Source organism: Schistocerca americana, unplaced genomic scaffold (assembly GCF_021461395.2).
Source record: "Schistocerca americana isolate TAMUIC-IGC-003095 unplaced genomic scaffold, iqSchAmer2.1 HiC_scaffold_34, whole genome shotgun sequence".
In the NCBI taxonomy this organism is placed as follows: Eukaryota; Metazoa; Arthropoda; class Insecta; order Orthoptera; family Acrididae; genus Schistocerca; species Schistocerca americana.
In genome coordinates this window covers 1,468,406-1,488,226 of record NW_025726060.1, presented here as the reverse complement: position 1 = coordinate 1,488,226, position 19,821 = coordinate 1,468,406, and the positions used below count along the sequence as shown (strand labels likewise).

Sequence of the window (19,821 nt, the reverse complement as noted above, 5' to 3'; positions counted from 1 at the left end):
TATATCAACACGATATCTACCTTTTCCGCAATTGGTAAACGGTCCATTTTAACACGGGTAATGTATCACGAAGCAAATACCGTCCGCACTGGCGGAATATTACGTGATACCATGTACCTTTACGTATGTGACTACTTGTTACCAACAGTTCGTCTAAAATTGTGAGCCATATGTTTGTGACTATTACAAAGCGAAAAATGTGCTCCAACTAAAACATTCATATTTCTTTACATACTACACAAATATGTAATAAAAAATGGGGGTTCCTGTTTTTAAAAAAAACTCTGTTGATATCCGTTTGACCTATGGCAGCGCCATCTAGCGGGCCAGCTATAGCGTCATCTGGTTTCCCCCTTCAAGTTAGACGAGTTTCGTTCTTTGTGATTTTTTCGTTTGATGCTTATTTCGTGGTCAATGGACCACCCTGTATATCGGACAACACGTCAGTGCAGCGAGATTTTATTTGCGTGTTGCGCGTGGTGCAGAAATATTCGTGTTTTGCTTGCTTCTGCGATAGGTTCCACCCTACTGAATGCGAGCAAGCTCACGAATAGACTGTCAATAATTGGAATTACGCAATAATACAATTAAAAGGTGTACTTTTGCACTATGTATCCCGATGTACATAACTGTAAATAGATTATATGCCTACTTGATTATTACTCGCGCTTCTCGATGCTTTCCTCAAAAAAATACAAATAAAAATAAAAAGAGAGAAACAGAGACAGGGAGAGAAAACAGAAATGTAGTTCTAATATCAGCTCGGTGACGCAGTGCTCGTCTCGTGAAGTAAAGCAAGGATAGTTGATGGGCAATATCTCCTTGTACTAGCGATATGTATGGCTACAGGATTCTTTCTTTTCTCTCTGCAAACAACCAGAAGAGAATTCAGTAAAAAAGTGATAAGAACACCTACGCAGTGCGCCAATTAAACACTCAGCCTTTCTTGGTTATTTTGTTAATCGTCAACTTTTGTCTGTAAAGCAACAAACATCCTTGATTAAATGGCTCTGAGCACTATGGGACTCAAATGCTGTGGTCATTAGTCCCCTAGAACTTAGAACTACTTAAACCTAACTAACCTAAGGACATCACACACATCCATGCCCGAGGCAGGATTCGAACCTGCGACCGTAGCAGTCGCACGGTTCCGGAATGCGCGCCTAGAACCTCGAGACCACCGCGGCCGGCCATCCTTGATTACTGATTTGTTATTACTACCATTGTTATTGTCATTAGTCACCTCACAACAGCTCTCCTATCACTCGTTGCTGCTGATGCACATAATGAATGGATCTGGATGAATGGAATGTGGGGTGTTTCATCATGGAGAATATACACATATATCTCGATGTCTTGTGTTCAGGGTAATATGAAAATCTCAGTAAGAGAAGACGACAACAGGGTGCCGGTGATGCAGGCAATAATACCCACTATTTCTGTCGACTTAACACCATGACGACAGACAAACTGGCATCTCAGTGTATTTTGATTATAATTCGTTAGCCTTCTTGCTACCTCGTTCTAATACTTCGTGGCAGCAAGCTTAGTATTTAGCTTTTTGAACACCAAGCAATAACACACAATGACAGTAGATGGAAGGATACAAAGAAACCATAAAACTCATGAGTGTGGATCCAGTTCATCGTTAGAGGACTAAACAAGAGGGAAACATTACGAACTCAATGAATACACTGGTTAGTATACATTATTTGTATAGAGCTGAAGGTGAAAAAGCGCAGATCTGCACAGTGCCTGCATCTGCACTTTATTTCCTTCTTCTTGGGCATAATTTTTGTTTCTTCTCTTCTGAATTTTCAAATGAATTGATTATTATGTGGCACAGAATAATTAGTTAATTTTGTTTCTTATAGCTTTTATTCGCACCAACATTATTCTACATTTTCGTGCAATTCGTGAAATTCTACTTGTATGATCACAAGAATGCACATAGACGCAATCGATTTCGAGGTGCGAAGTGTTTGTTATCTTACTTTTCGTGACACGTGGGCAAAGTTGATTTCCAAAGACTTTTGATTGTACTGAAATAATCTTTTGTCACAAAGTAACAAGGTAAGTGTTATATTCGTATATATTTTGTGGGAAACTGTAATCGTGATGGAAGATTATACACCTGAATGTTTGACACAACTGGTAGGAGAAAACGCTGCATATTAACCAAATCCCGCGTTCCTTTCCGCATCCTCCCCACATACCGCTACAGAGCTGTTCCTAGCACAGCTGAGAATTGGCAACATCGTCACAAATATTTGGCAACACTGTGACAGTGCAGTCACTTCTGAGTATGGTACTGAACTGACTCGCTAAATTCGCTTGATATTCTCTTTCCATTTGAATGACTCATGCTATATAATCCTCATGTAAACTAAGACACTGAGACAGAAAATTCAATTTTTTGGATAAAGAAATGCTATTCTTCACACAAGTGACAACTTTTATTATCTTTCCCAATGCGTTATGACGTTGAACAACCAATACCATGATGAGAGTGGCGTGCTGGCACCAGTGTGTCCGTAGCCCCACGGAACCACCCACGTCTTGTGCCGCAAAGGCTAAGTGAGTTGTCAGTTCTAACAATGGTAGGGGCCAGCGTGTGTGAGCTTTTTTTATAATTTATGTTATGGAGATGCGAATATCCAGAAAAAATTCTGTAACGAAATCGGACGAAAACCTTTACACATGAAGTCCTCTTCGTAGCTCGACTCAGTAAGCTGTGTTAATGGTCATGGATCTTAGCTTTCTGACTTCCAAGCTGCTTCACAATAGAAGCGTTTCTGAAGAAATCCGAATCGACCGTCAACGATACGAATTTCAATATTGTTCTTCACTTAAGACTCACATGCCAGGGTGATAAGTATGAAGGAAGTGAGACTCTTGATTACTATGGGGCCTTTGAGATAAATTTCCACGGTATCAATTAGGAACTCTCTGCAGACATTTGCTAACAGTGGCCCTAGCAACATACTTTTTCTCTGGCTAACTTGAAATACGGGCAATTTTGTCGCATTAAATCCAATTGAATATTTTAAATATCACTTTTGAACAGCACTCACTTCTCCATTAATTAACGCAGGGATCCCAAAACAAGCAATTTGCCTGAGTAGCTATAGAACTGATTCTGAAAGGTATTGCCACAACGTTTCGCATCCATTTACCATAGGGAATCAAGAAAGAAACCAAACACATTACATTGCGTTTATCTCTGTGCCTTGACTGTTGTTGTTGTGGTCTTCAGTCCTGAGACTGGTTTGATGCAGCTCTCCATGCTACTCTATCCTGTGCAAGCTTTTTCATCTCCCAGTACCTACTGCAACCTACATCCTTCTGAATCTGCTTAGTGTATTGATCTCTTGGTCTCCCTCTACGATTTTTACCTTCCACGCTGCCCTCCAATACTAAATTGGTGATCCCTTGATGCCTCAGAACATGTCCTACCAACCGATCCCTTCTTCTGGTCAAGTTGTGCCACAAACTTCTCTTCTCCCCAATCCTATTCAATACTTCCTCATTAGTTATGTGATCTACCCATCTAATCTTCAGCATTCTTCTGTAGCACCACATTTCGAAAGCTTCTATTCTCTTCTTGTCCAAACTATTTATCGTCCATGTTTCACTTCCATACATGGCTACACTCCATACTAATACTTTCAGAAATGACTTCCTGACACTTAAATCTATACTGGATGTTAACAAATTTCTCTTCTTCAGAAACGCTTTCCTTGCCATTGCCAGCCTACATTTTATATCCTCTCTACTTCGACCGTCATCAGTTATTTTGCTCCCCAAATAGCAAAACTCCTTTACTACTTTAAGTGCCTCATTTCCTAATCTAATTCCCTCAGCATCACCCGACTTAATTAGACTACATTCCATTATCCTTGTTTTGCTTTTGTTGATGTTCATCTTATATCCTCCTTTCAAGACACTGTCCATTCCATTCAACTGCTCTTCCAAGTCCTTTGCTGTCTCTGACAGAATTACGATGTCATCGGCGAACCTCAAAGTTTTTATTTCTTCTCCATGAATTTTAATACCTACTCCGAATTTTTCTTTTGTTTCCTTTACTGCTTGCTCAATATACAGATTGAACAACATCGGGGAGAGGCTACAACCCTGTCTTACGCCCTTCCCAACCACTGCTTCCCTTTCATGTCCCTCGACTCTTATAACTGCCATCTGGTTTCTGTACAAATTGTAAATAGCCTTTCGCTCCCTGTATTTTACCCCTGACACCTTTAGAATTTGAAAGAGAGTATTCCAGTCAACATTGTCAAAAGCTTTCTCTAAGTCTACAAATGCTAGAAACGTAGGTTTGCCTTTCCTTAATCTTTCTTCTAAGATAAGTCGTAAGGTCAGTATTGCCTCACGTGTTCCAGTGTTTCTACGGAATCCAAACTGATCTTCCCCGAGGTTGGCTTCTACTAGTTTTTCCATTCGTCTGTAAAGAATTCGTGTTAGTATTTTGCAGCTGTGACTTATTAAGCTGATAGTTCGGTAGTGCCTTGACTAACACATATGAATCCATGAAAAAAAATAAAATATTTGAAGAATCTCCTGTGAAAGGAAAAAGAACAGGATGTCACGCATTAATTATAGCACAATGGATCAGAAACAATGAAATTAATTCTGTGCCACAATCATGTACAGCATTCTAATATAATAAAATCCTCATCAAATAAAAACGGTTTTGTCCCTCCGTTGCTATCGAGTGTGAAACACAAATCGTAGACAGATTTTATGGGTCATCACTCAACAACATTAAAGCATTTTACACCATCAAGAGTGAGGAGTGGGGCAGACGTTGTGGGCAGAAGGCGAGGCAGCGCAGTGCCTCAGCCCCCACTGGTAGGCAGCAAACGCGTCGCACAGAACTCAGATGCATGCAGTGCTCAGAGGCAGATGGTCGGCCAAGAAATCTATGGCTAAAATATTGTTGAACCAAACTGTTATCACCAATGTGACAGTAAGCGAAATATATTGTAGATTCGCTTGAATTACACTCATAGCTTCAGCACCGAGAAGAAAGGGGCGATAAAAATTTTGTCGACGTTTGCTTTCGGTTGCCAGACGTCGTATTAGCTAGTATCGCGTTTTACCCGAAGACTACGGTCATAGTCAAGAATGATGTATTCAGACTGCAGTCAAGACTTCCTCGGGGAAGTACCGCAGTCTACAGTGTTGCCAGATCGAGTATATTGCTGGACATAGAATTTTGAGGGGAGCACGACTGTATCGTCCACCTTATGTGAATGACTCGGCGGTCAATTTTTTTGTCTAAGACTGTATCTACAACACATCTTGCACGCTGAAGACCCAGAAGAGTTCAAAAAACAAAATTAGTTCATAAGAGCAACGTTAACTGTAGCATTCAAATTATTCATAGTATTGGATACATGTGTGTGAACGACTTTCAATGCCCACTCAAGGAAGACAATGGTACACAGTCTAGCTTCAATATCATAAATACGCCCCAGTTTGTGGACGAACTCTGACTTAGGTTGATAATCATTTTGAATATTTAGCAGTACTGTACGCATTGGTTCTAAACTCGTTTTCAATCGATTATTCCCACAGCTTGAGGAGCACTACTTGTTATACCTCTTAGACAAAATAACTACGCAGTGCTATCAGACGAAAGATCAACTGGCACAATCTGTGTTTTACAAACTTCGTACCTGGATAAATTTTTTACTCTCTCTCTATCGTTCTTTTTTATTTTTATCTCCCTCTCTCTCTCTCTCTCTCTCTCTCTCTCTGACACACACACACACACACACACACACACACACACACACACACTTTCTCTCTTCTCTCGGTCTCTCTCTCTCTCACACACACATACACACACACACACACATTCCTTTTTTAGTTTCATATGTTTGTTGGGCTCGACTATCGATGAGGCACGAAAACGTCCGTGAATGAGTTTATTAGTTTTGAGTACACTTAAGAAAGAAATATAAAAACAATTATGAGAGTTACTGATTTATGATGCTGAGTTTGCAGTCAGTTATGAGTATTCAGAATGAGATTTTCACTCTGCAGCGGAGTGTGCGCTGATATGAAACTTCCTGGCAGATTACAACTGTGTGCCGGACCGAGACTCGAACTCGGGACCTTTGCCTTTCGAGGGCAAGTGCACTTGCCCTAAAAGGCAAAGGTCCCGAGTTCGAGTCTCTGTCCGGCACACAGTTTTAATCTGCCAGGAAGTATCAGTTCTGAGTATTATTAGTAACTATGTTCCAGTCCCTAAACCTGGTTACAGAAATGCGAATCAGACGCATTACGTATTCCAGGCCGTAGCACCCGCGTCTTTGAGACGCCAGCAATGGTCACTCCCCAGCCCGGTGTAGGATCACATCGGTTCGTCTTCTTCCTGCTGATACAGCAACTGGGATTTGGCAACAAGGCAAGGTATGTTTGGCAACTCTGTGATCGACGAGTTACTTCCTGGTGTGCACCGAATTAAACCTCAAAGTTCACTTCATTTTTCCTGTCATTTCCATTGAATAATTTGAGTTATTCTCGCTTGAGGTGTAACAAATGGTTGTAAATTCACGATTTTCAGCCCGCGAAAGTCGTTGCACGTGGAAATCGCAACTATTCTCGTCCGTTAAATAGCGGTTTACGAGTTCTAGCCATTATTGATCTCGTTAAAGGAAGCCAAGGCACATACCACTTCGCTCGCTCTGTGGTAGCCTGCTGACCTGTGAAAAAGCGTCTGTTACGGTTCGCGGTTCTAGTCTTGCTAACTGTAACGTTTTGAAGCCTTCTGTGAAAGAGCTACAAGCAGTCAGATCAAACATCAATAAGGAAATCGCTAGAAAGTACACCAATGGCCATTAAAATTGCTACACCACGAAGATGACGTGCTACAGACGCGAAATTTAACCGACAGGAAGAAGATGCTGTGATATACAAATGTTTAGCTTTTCAGAGCATTCACACAAGGTTGGCGCCGGTGGTGACACCTATAGCGTGCTGACATGAGGAAAGTTTCCAACCGATTTCTCATACACAAACAGCAGTTGACCGGCGTTGCCTGGTGAAACGTTGTTGTGATGCCTCGTTTAAGGAGGAGAAATGCGTACCATCACGTTTCCGAATTTGATAAAGGTCGGATTGTAGCCCTTCGCGATTACAGTTTATCGTATCGCGAGATTGTTGCTCGCGTTGGTCGAGATCCAATGACTGTTAGCAGAATATGGAATCGATGGGTTCAGGAGGGTAATACGGAACGCCGTGTGGATCCCAACGGCCTTGTATCAGTAGCAGTCGAGATGACAGGCATCTTATCATCATTGCTGTCAACGGATCGTGCAGCCATGTCTCGATCCCTGCGACAACAGACGGGGACGTTTACAAGACAACAACCATCTGCACGAACAGTTCGACGACTTTTGCAGCAGCATGAACTATGAGCTCGGTGATCATGGCTGCGGTTACACTTGACGCTGCATCACAGACAGGAGAGCCTGCGATGGTGTACTCAAAGACGAACCTGGGTGCACGAATGGCAAAACGTCATTTTTCGGATGAATTCAGGTTTTGTTTACAGCATCATGAAGGTCGCATCCGTGTTTGGCGACATCGCGGTGAACGAACATTGGAAGCGTGTATTCGTCATCGCCGTACTGGCGTATCACCCGACGAGATGGTATGGGGTGCCATTGGTTACACGTCTCGGTCACCTCTTGTTCGCATTGACGGCACTTTGAACAGTGGACGTCACATTTCAGATATGTTACGAGCCGTGGCTCTACCCTTCATTCGATCCCTGCGAAACTCTAAATTTCAGCAGGATAATGCACAACTCCGTGTTGCGGGTCCTGTACGGGCCTTTCTGGATACAGAAAATGTTCGACTGCTGCCCTGGCCAGCACATTCTCCAGATCTCTCACCAATTGGAAACGTCTCGGCAATGGTGGCCGAGCAACTGGCTTGTCTCAATACGCCAGTCACTACTCTTGATGAACTGTAGTATCGTGTTGAAGCTGCATGGGCAGTTGGACCTGTACAAGCCATCCAAGCTCTGTTTGACTAAATGCCCAGGCGTATCAAGGCCGTTATTACGGCCAGAGGTGGTTGTTCTGGGTACTGATTTCTCTGGATCTATGCACCCAAATTGCGTGAAAATGTAATCACATGTCCGTTATTGTATAACATATTTGTTGGGTGAATACCCGTTGATCATCTGCATTTCTTCTTGGTGTAGCAATTTTAATGGTTAATAGTGTACTTTCGGCTCATAGTACAATGGTGAAAAACTTACAATGCTGCACAACAGGTAACGCCTCTTTACGCTGCTGACAAGAAAATTTTGGGTTTCTAGGAATACATAACTTTATTTAGGAAATGTCACATTTGCATACCTCTTCAGTATGACACAGCATACCAATTAAACACAGACCCAATCGAAATCTAAGTGAGTATTATTTAACTAATTCGTGCCGATAGAGGCACGTTTGTGTACAGGTACTCAGTTTTATTAAAACAGACTTTCATCGTAAGGTTATCGTGGATAATTTTATTTAATTTCTTATAATACTGTGCACAATTTTCGTAAGGTTTTCTTTAGTGTTGTTAAAACAATCGTAAACATGAGAGAGAAATTAATCATCAACGATATATGCGAATTCTCTGATGTTATCTATAACATTCTGACAATACACATGCAGTTTATTGATTACATGCATGTAGAAAACTTTTTCTTACTTAAAGCTGTCAAGCAAGGTTTGAAGAAGAATAAAATGCCACTACCACACGACAGCTAATGTAGAAAATACTTTTCTTACGTATTTAGGCACGATGCGCTCTCCCCATACATAATACAAAAGTTTCGAGATGCATCTGCTGCCTGGCCGTCTATTAAACCTGAAAAGAACAAAATTTCGCAGTAGTTAGCCCTTTTTCCACATGCGACTATTTCGGGTTGAGAAGTGAGTGAAGGCCGGTGTTGTCTTCAAGTTGAAACTTCTGGGCTGAGAGGCCGTGGTCGATGTATAAAATTTCCACCTAACGTTTCGTCTCCATCTGCGGGACACATCGTCTGAGTTCGTCCGGCTACTGACACTGAGGCTCTAGGTGTTTGTGAATCTCTATTGCTTCTCTATACATACGCGCATGATAATGGGATGTTCGTGCTAGAACGCTCGTCTCATTAAATTTAATTTCGGGGGACCCATCTCCAAAAACATGCTCAGCCGACGCCGATTTTTGGATGTGTCCTAAGCTGGTGTTTACACTTCTTTTCGTTGTGGCAATATATGCTTGTCCACAACTACATTGAATTTTGTATACCCCAGATGTTGCTAGGGGGTGTCGGATGTCTTTTGCAGTTCCTACGGCTGCGGTTTTGCTCAACACCGTAGATTATCACGAGAAGATTAGTGACGTTTTGGATCCCACTACGTATAAAAAGCTTCAGGAGGATCCTACAAGCAAAATTTTGAGAAATATCAATCAATTGCTAAAACAATCTTCTCTTTCTTTGGAAGATAAAAAACAACTCCGCAAAACGGAAGCTTACCCACCCAGACTATATGGACTCCCAAAGGTACATAAACCACAGGCCCCGATGAGACCGATTGTCAGTGCTATAGGATCTCCAACACAAGAGGTGGCACGATATCTCGCCTGATTGCTGCAACCATACATCGGCAGAACGCACAGTTACATTAAAAACTCGACGCATTTTGTTGAAAAACTGAGGGACAAAAAATGGCTCTGGGCACTATGCGACTTAACTTCTGAGGTCATCAGTCGCCTAGAACTTAGAACTAATTAAACCTAACTAACCTAAGGACATCACACACATCCAGCCCGAGGCAGGATTCGAACCTGCGACCGAAGCGGTCGCTCGGTTCCAGACTGTAGCGCCTAGAACCGCACGGCCACTCCGGCCGGCAAACTGAGGGAGATTTACGTCAGCCCAAGTGATATTCTTATGAGCTTCTATGTAGTGTCACTCTTTACCATGGTGCCTCTAAACGAAGCTATTTCATATATAGAAGATATTTTTCGGACTGACATAGTGGCTTTAATTAAACACTGCCATCTCAGCTCAGCTGTTGCCAATTTATTTACTTACTGCTATGGATGTGATTCGTTTGTTGTGGTGGTAATCATCAGAGGTGTTGGAGAGATATTTTTCAGTCTCCGACATTATGCTACGAATGTGAGTATACTTTGTGACTCCGATCCACATAGGAGGAGATGGCAAATTGTAATAAAATCTTACCGAATTTATAAAGAGTTTCAGATAATGAACTTCCTCTCTGCTGATGGCTATTTCCTGCTCTAAGAAACAGTATTCCCATCATGTGATGTAGGTAGAGTAACAAGGTTCGTAATGTGTCTACAGGTATATGATCCTCAATGATACAGAAATTGAGAACCAGAGTCATTGGCTGAGAGCATCACGAGATAGATGCGATAAGCCGTTTTGCTGACGTGGCAGCTTGTCGGGAGTGATGGTTTGGACCATGAGTAATTGCGTAAAATGCGTTGGTATTGCAGAAAACCCGTTAAAATTACGAAATTGATAGAGAATACCCAAAACTGTGGATGAATCAGGGTACTTACATACGCACCTGGGTGTACGAAAATCGTTCTATTCCTCCACTGGTGAGATTGACTGCTGATAGTCCATACTCTATGGGTTTAAATCCTGCAGAATGCCCCTTGTTCCACATATGGTTATGAATTGTAAGTCATAAAAATAAAGTACGCAGTTTTTAAAGATTTGGTGCTCATGATGACCATCACCTAGGACACCGAAACAGTGATGATATACCGATATACCTGGGTGCGGTATGCCCTGCCAATAAGAGGATTAAATGCTCTTGGTCTCTTCAAAACCGAACGCTGAGTCATCTGCTACCCCGTTACTGTGGAACATGAGTTTAAAAGTAGAGGACACCATGCAATGTCCAGCTTTCTGTGTGAGATGGTGGATCTAAGCGTTTTATTGCCAGCTTGGCACTTGACAGAAACATTAAAATCAGGGCAAAAAGACAAAACGTGTGACGCTGTATAAAGCCATTGTCATGCACTGATTGGGTGAGTTGCATCAGAAAAACAATGTATGAGATTGCTTCCAGAATAACTACACACAAACCCTCTACTGTGATTGATAGTCTGTAGGATATGGTCATCCTACAGTACAGGTGACAAAAATTTACACAGGTCTGTGCAAGCGACTTCGATCACTGGCCACCTACTCGAATGGACTAGTACGTGTATATTTATAGGATCAGCATGTTTACTCGATGTCATCAAGCAGGTGGTATTTGTTTTCGATATATCGGGTGAGAGAAATTCAGAAATATCTTATCTAGTTCTCTACCAAGTCACGTTAACGAAGTTTTTATAGTTCGTAATTTTACTCCGTTGTACCTTATAAAAATAACGAGGAGAGAGAGGGAAAGAGAGAAACAGAGAGAGAGAAAGAGAGAGAGAGAGGGGGGGGGGAGAGAGAGGGAGGAAGGGAGCGAGAGAGAGAGACTGTGATGACAGTCAAGTCTCTGCACCTTTGCACTGTCGTATTTGTAACACAGTAACTGTAGGAAGATTATAAGGGAGATAAGGACATGTGCAGGGTGATATTTACAGACATTTATTCGATAGCGATGAATTGTAGGTGTCACGCTTCTGAATTTCTTTGTACAGTCCATGTATACTCTGAGTGGCTGTGAATTTCTTCCGTTACTTTAGTATGCGGTTTCTCTCCTTGTGATACCTCTCTACCTACTCAGTGATAGGTGGAGGGCCACACAGTCTTCTAACTAATGGAATACCGCTATTGGAACGTGATGGGATTTCAAGATAATTAGAAGGGATCTGTGATTTGGTACAGGACATATCTTACTCGTGGAAATCATGTGGATTCAAGACGCTATGTATCGAAGACTCGACGATTCGTGACAATACAGCAGGTGAACAATTGCCGAAAGGGGAGTTGAAGGGTGAGCTCCATACCGCTTCTTCTGAGTGTTGTGGGCAAACATATTACAGCTTCTCACGTACGTCTCACAAAGTGACTGCAATGAGAAAATTATGAGCTAAGAGAAATATTTTTGGCCAGAGACAGTAAGCAGCAGAAGTTCCATCTTTTGTTTTCTGGATAAATAAGAGGCAGCATTCTTCCATGCGTTCTTTGTGTCTATAAATGGATGGAGTGACATCTTAATAGGTAGACAAAATTTAAGTTTAAATCTCTATGCTTACTTTCCAAGCCATCGTTCGGTGTGTGGCGGAGAGTACCATGTACCACTACTAGTCATCCTTTTCTATTCGAATCGCAAGTAGAGAGACGGAAACAGACTTCCTATATGCCTCCTCATGAGTGGTAATTTATCTTATCTTCGTAGTCCTTACGCGTAATGTATGTTGCTGGAGGCAGAGTCCTACAGTCAGCATCACATGTCGGTTCTCTAAAGTTTGTGAATAGTGTTCCTCGAAAAGAACATAGTCTTCCCCACAGGGATGGCCGTTCAGCTACGTGGTGAGTGTAATTATTCCCCATGCAAAATCATTCTCACGATCAATGTAATTAGCTAGCCAATCAATTTGATATCAATGACGTGCCGCTGGATGGGTGGAAGCGAGGACTAGAGTACCACAAATATGATTTACGGGTAGGAAAGGCAATCATGCGGTTTTTTTTTTTTTTTTTGTTGCAGTGATATCATGTAACGAAATTTCAGTCTTCCACCTACACAGGGAGAGTTGACCATCGTAATAAAATCAGCATTATTACCGAAAATATAAAGTGATACGTAGTATAAACCTGATATTTACAACTTTTCTCTGCTGTTACCTTAAGAGGCATTGTATGTGATGAAGCATTTGGCTACTTTAAGAGAGTTCGAAAGTGAGGAGGCATGCTGTGACGGAGGTAGAGCATGCTCTCAGTATTCCGTCATGAGCCAAAAATGAATTTAATATTCTAGTCCCGTGATGCAGGATGTAACAGATATTAAGCTGATTAGAACAGAACTTTTTACCTGATGAGAGAATACTTAGAAGAAATATAGACTAGGATTTTCAAAATAAGTAATGATAATTCAGCGACGTGAAAAAGCGTGCATGCCCCGATTTCGTCTGTCTTCAAAAACAACTCGTGTGAAAGGGATAAATTTACATTTTGCGTGAGAAATTCTAGGTGTATGGTCAGTAACATTCCTGTCTCTCGAATTAGGTAAAATGGGACTTTTAAACTGGGGAGAGTCTATGTCGGTGTGGAATTTCAATTAGTTTCAATTAGATGTATACATCGAAGCCTGACATGTTTGTATTAGAGTGCACTGCTGCCGGCGGCACGAGTAGGCACAAGGCTTCTGTCAATGAAAGCCACGGCTTACCCTATGACAAGCGGTTAGATACAAAGAATGCTCCGACCTGTCGGCTCGTCCCTACGGCCTCGGGGACAAGTCTAGAGACCCTGTATAGGGAGAGAGTGGCCAACCGGACGATACGGCGGCCATTTTTCTGCCAAACTGCGGGCGGGACTTTTGAATGGCCAGTAGTGGAGTAGTGGGGTACACACTCACCGAATCAAAAGCACAAGACAATATGGCGAAATCATTCCTTAAATGCCTTTGTTTACAGCTATAATATACTCATAGTAGCCTACTACGTACAGCACAGGAAAGTTTGATACAGTGGCTGTAAAAATTATTCGTTTCTTCCATTTATCTCCTTTAAAGTTCGTTTACTAGACATACTGCAATGAAAGTAATGTAAATAAAAAAATATAGTGTATAGCATTTGTTTTGTATCGGAAGTGCATAGCGCTAAAGATTTAACGTACTGGCGTACGTCCACTTTCCATTACTAGCGAATACCCTAGCAATCTGCGCAACTCTGAATCCGACCCTACACCGTTCTCAACAAGAACTTTCATGTTCTGCCTTATTACTTGGCAATATCGGCTATTCTTATGAGCCTTCTTGTGATCAAAATTTGTATCTCCATTGATTCCATCTTTATTCGGACTATAGCGTTCTACTACCGTAGTCTTGTTCAAATTATCTAACTGTTCCACAGAGCTTAAGATGAAACTGGATTTAGACCACTCTTTAACAATCATCTTCTCCCTTACGTATGTAGGCATGCTTCTGATGAGCAACCTAATTAGGCGAATCTCGTAACTGATTCATCCCCTAACTTTCGCCTATTTGAATACCACTCGCAGAGTTTTTTGTATACCCGCTACAGCATCTATCGTAAGGGCCTGGATTCAGTAACTCGAATGCCAACTTCTGCTGCTCGCCTTCTGACCAGTATTTGTTTTTAAACTGTTGTAAAAAATCTGACCAATTCTTAAAATCATGTTTATGAGGTACCGTGCAACTGGCCGCATCAGGCTTTAGACATCGATCGCAATCCATATTTTCTTGCTATCGTCCCACTTATACGGCAAAGTTCCCTCAAAAATCCTAAAAAGATTTACTGGGTGTGGTTCTCCTTCTGGTTTGTAACTCGGAAACCGGTTAGCCATGCGGGTACTGTTAGATAAACTAAATTCTTCTTACCATTCGTTTGGCAAATACAGTTTACCCCTCTTATGTTGGCGCAAATCCTGCAAACCAATTTTCGCATGTTACAGATTTTGCTGATTCTGTAGTACTATTCAAACAATCAAAAACGACTTTATTGCCACTCTTCTCTACATTAATATTACTATCAGTCTAAGGGTTCCTAGTTACTAATATGTCCCAGACCTGTTTACACACTTCCTGGAAACGCACCTCTGCCCGTTCCACTCGTCCTAGCAGTGCTGCGTTTTCTATTCCGTGATCCTCACTGCAGTATGAACACTTTCCGCTATTATTAGCTATTAACGAGCTTAATAGTTTACAATTTACAGATACTTATACTTTAATTTCTCTTTTTCTTTATGTTAGTCATCTACACGATTAGTGATTACTGCCATCTCCCCACTCGGAGACAGTGCCTGTTCATCGTCCCCAGTAGAAGCGTCCTTAATACATACTAGAAGTTCATTACTTACAGGCTCAGTTTTATAGACAATCTCTTAGAGGAGGAATACATTACTTTAATTTTATCCATATTTTGCAGCTTAAAACGTGACTGTATTCAAAACATTGGAGGTATGAATTAAACAACGCCTTCAGTCACAACCTTTTCGTGTTTTATTAACTACACGATGCATTTCGTACCCTGGGGTTCCATCGTCAGGTGTAATTTGTCTTAATACATGTTTTATTTCTTCAACTGAATGAGGTGAAATGCATATTCCTGTCGCGAAAAGGCATAATGTTAGCTTATGAATTTCGTAATTCGAACGCGGAAAATATGTGCAAAATAGTGCAAAATGAGCAGTGTAAACTTACCACATCATCCTAGGAAAGCACTTTTAACGTTTTAGTACCGGCGAACATTCTTTTCTCAGACGTTTTAGTACATGTCACTTCATTCAAGATATACTTTTGCACACACATGTTTATAAACACTTCACAGTTGTTTTTGTACATGGTATTGTCAAAGATGAATTTATTCTTATTGCTAAAGATATAACCATTAAACAATTGACATATGCAAGAAATAACTTTAGAATAGGTCCTTAAAATTACTGAAATAACTATGGCTTGCAAAATCTGTTTGTTAATTTAACTTAGATTAGGTTTTTTGATTTTGTGGAGGTGTATCTCCTGTTGTTCTGACAAACTTACATTACTGTTACCAATTTCATCCGGAACTACGAATTTCACACTCGCGATCGGCTGCATCAAATTAGGAGTATACTCTTTCATTCGTGACTTCTGTTCTCTTGGTCTTCTAGTCTGGAATGCGCATTCGTAGCCTAAGTACTTAAGCTAGATAATAAAGATTTTAAGCGAGTTAATTCTGGTGTTGTCTCTGAACTCAAATTCTCTGTTTTCCTATTCATTTCTTCATTTGAAGTCTTCAGACTGGTTATATTATTATTAATCTCTACGTTAGAGGCCTTTAAACTGGTTATATTCTGGTTAATCTGTACGTTACATGCCTTTAAACTGGTTATTTCTATATCAGTCGTACCTAATTCTTGGCTTAAACTGGTCTGGCCTGGTTTATTATTCTAACCGAAAAAAATGTGTGTGAAATCTTATGGGACTAACACACCACCTAACCTAAATTTTCCTAAGGACAAACACACACACACCCATGCCCGAGGGAGGACTTGAACCTCCGCCGGGACCAGCCGATTCTAAACTACAAAGGCCGGTCATCCATATCGACTAATTATTGTTAATTGAAAATATATATCTCTTCTCCATACGACACACAGCAATGGTAAACCATCGGTCGCACTGACAAAGTTAAGCCAGCTTCCCTGACACGGTGCGGGACACTTGTATTGTTTGTCAACCTGAATGGCACCCACCGAATAAACTTATAATGACGGTGAATTGGTTCGTGGTGTGGCTTGCAACCCGCCACTAGCTGTAGTTCCGGTAGGCTGTTGCTACCCGGTCCCCACGAACGGTTCTCGTCTACCGCGAAGTCAGTTCTTCGATCAATCCCACCAGGAAGCGTTGCTCGATGTCGTTGACAGCAGGCGTCTAGCAGCGGGACGCGGTGACGCCGTGAAGCTGCTACCTAGAATGTTAAATTTCGGTATCAACAGCTCGCAGCTGCTACCACACCAACGCCGCATCTCTCAGTCGCTGCTCGCTGTATTGGCTGTCCCCGCTGCCACCACCAGCATGCAGCGCCACGTCGCCGTCACTCGCTGGCCGGATGACGGATGCAGTAGTCTCCATTGCACACACCTACACTCTTCTCCACTCCTGCATCAATCAATGTCTATTCTTGCTTTCCTTGTTGTCTCTCTCTACTCGTGAGCTTCTTCCCTGCGAATTTGTGCCCACACGTCCTGTCACGGTCGCCACCGCCACGTGCAACACCCTACACCCTTCCCCCCCCCCCCCCTCCCTCTTTCGGATATTATTATTTAAACAGACAACATCGGTATACGTCTTCGCTAGCATTTAGATTTCTTTCGTGAGTTTGTGTAAGTTTTTGCTATCGATAAAATCTTCACAGTTTAACTGAACGTCTCGACTATCGACTTAAACCCGTCTCGTTCATGATGGCGTGGTAACAACATCTTAAAATTCAGACAACAGCGCTGAGCAATTCTTGTCGTGTATATTTGCTGCAATAGCTGAGTCGCTTTGGAACTCTGATCTTTATAGTCTATGACTACTTGTAATACTTTCAGGAAGTCCCATCCTGATTATATTCTACTAAAACGACAAATTCTCAGTGCTGTATATTGTCTTTGATAGTCTATTTGACTACACATGTTATGGTCCGCTGGTCGTATTTCCCATTTGCGACTTTTAGTAGAAACACTTTCCTATCTCGGAACATAGTCCTCTTGGGTGACGACGATAAGCATCCGACAAAACATAAATGGAATCCCCTGAGCCATCTATCGCCGAGACAGGTTGGCAGTCTATAACGACTTCTCTAAGATTTGCTGATGTCTTTGTTACTGTATTACACGCACAATGTGCATCTGTGGCGGCCTCACATCCATAGACGGTCACGTTGTTCCGTTTTCCTCAAGTCGGTGGCTACGCGATCGGCTGGTACGGCGGTGCGTACGGTTACGGCGTGTTGAGGAGGGGCCTTGTTTAGGATACATCCATGAGCTTCGTCAACAAGTCGATTATAATTGTGTTCAGCTGAGCGGCGTGAAGAAAACTGTTGCGATGGTTGACGAGTTGTGGCGTAGTAGTCGTCAAAAAGTCTTCTTACTCCGCAGCAACGTACAAACACGTCCAGGGCGTCCACAGTGGAAAGATACCGACGTGTTGTCCTCAGTCGACGAAAGGTCTGTTCTTCTATGGGATGGCCGGCCGGGGGAGCCGTGCGGCTCTAGGCGCTACAGTCTGGAACCACGCGATCGCTACGGTCGCAGGTTAGAATCATGCCTCGGGCATGGATGTGTGTAATATCGTTAGGGTAGTGAGGTTTAAGTAGTTCTAAGTTCTAGGGGACTGAAGACCTTAGACGTTAAGTCCCATAGTGCTCAGAGCCATTTTTTTCTATGGGACGTCGTAATTGGCGTAGATGTAGATTGTACCTGCTTTGGTCAGGAGCTGGGTTATCGTATGGTGGCTGCAGTCTTAGCTGGCCGAGTCTATTCTTTTTGGAGCGTTCGGTTGTTAGCGGAGATTGGTGCTATAAATAAATACACCTCTTTCTCAAAATTATACATTACCTCCTGACTTATGGGCTCGACGTTCATGGTTGCTACTTCTTACTTGCTCGTTCCGTTTACAATATGGCACCACTTGACGAATGCTTCAGATTTTGTGACATCCATTATCAATGGAGTTTCATATACGTCTTTTGGAGCTCGTTTCACCAAGTGTGACATTTTTTCGTATTCTGTCATATACAGGGTGAAAATTATTTACACCGACACACTCTCGGAAGCTGCAAGGGACATCGAAAAAAAATACGTTTTCTCTAATGTCATGTTTTCCTGTGAGGATTTTTAAACTGATAGAGGAAGTTTGCTCAGGCTGAAAATTAATTAAACTAACGTACTTTTGAAGATTCCATATGACAATGAAAATATTTTAAATACGATTTTTTTCTGTAGAGACAAAAATTTACACAAACAAAGTTTAACTCTTTTATCAGGACAGAACAATATTATTGCAACACCAATACTTCAGTTACTGTAGGGGTTCAAAAATGACTTCACTGACTTGGAAACAGAGGTTTAACCGGTGCCGGCCGGTGTGGGCGAGCGGTTCGTCGGTGCTTCAATCTGGAACCGCGCGACCGCTACGTTGGCAGGTTCGAATCCTGCTTCGGGCATGGATGTGCGTGATGTCTTTAGGTTAGTGAGGTTTAAGTAGTTCTAAGTTCTAGGGGACTGATGACCTCAGATGTTAAGTCCCATAGTGCTCAGAGCCATTTCAACCATTTGATTAAGCCGCTGGGTCCTGTTATGTCTAATACGGTGAAAGACTGCAGGAGTGTCCTAAATTTCTCCTGGAGCTACTTCTATCCGGGCAACCCGATCTTCTTCCGATTCAAGAGTGGTTTTGTAAACAAGACTGCACATGTCTCGTCACAGAAAAATGTCCATTTGGGTCAAATAGGGAATCGGGCAAGCCATGGTGCAGAACCATCACTGACAGTCAATTTTTTTGTATCTACCAGTTGAAGAACTGATGCACGGGATGGCTGAAAGCCGGCCGGAGTGGCCAAGCGGTTCGAAGCGCTACAGTTCGGAACCGCGCCACCGCTATGGTCGCAGGTTCGAATCCTGCCTCGGGCATGGATGTGTGTGACGTCCTTAGGTTAGTTAGGTTTAAGTAGTTCTAAGTTCTATGGGACTGATGACCTCATCAGTTACGTCCCATAGTTCTCAGAGCCATTTGAACTCTTTTTTATTTTTATGGCTGAAATGTGCCGTTGCACCGTCATACTGGAGCCACATATGAGCTGTCTTGTAGCGAGTGGCACGTCATCCAGCACCTCTGGCAATGCTATGGCGAGAAAATTGTAATAGTGCTTGTTATTTAACGGCCTAGGTACGAGACATGACGTAATTTAACATGCACCTACATCTACTGACACATTTACGAACGATCGCTACTGATGAGCGCGAGTAAATGTGGATTGTGGACGAACCTCACTCAAAACATGTGAACTGTTGATTATAAAAACCCTATCACATCAGCATGTTCTTCTGTAAACAGCACGGAAGACGGAAATGTAGGATGCATTTAACACTGTCTTAGGTAGCACTCGAAAACTGTG

General features: G+C 42.1%; 1 non-coding gene across 1 annotated transcript; it reads right to left on the bottom strand.

The window, feature by feature from the left end:
- Window positions 1-12,858: 12,858 nt before the first annotated feature.
- LOC124580651 lies at window positions 12,859-13,054 on the bottom strand. Its single transcript, XR_006973212.1, has one exon. It is a non-coding gene; the product is annotated as a U2 spliceosomal RNA (small nuclear RNA).
- Window positions 13,055-19,821: the final 6,767 nt, after the last annotated feature.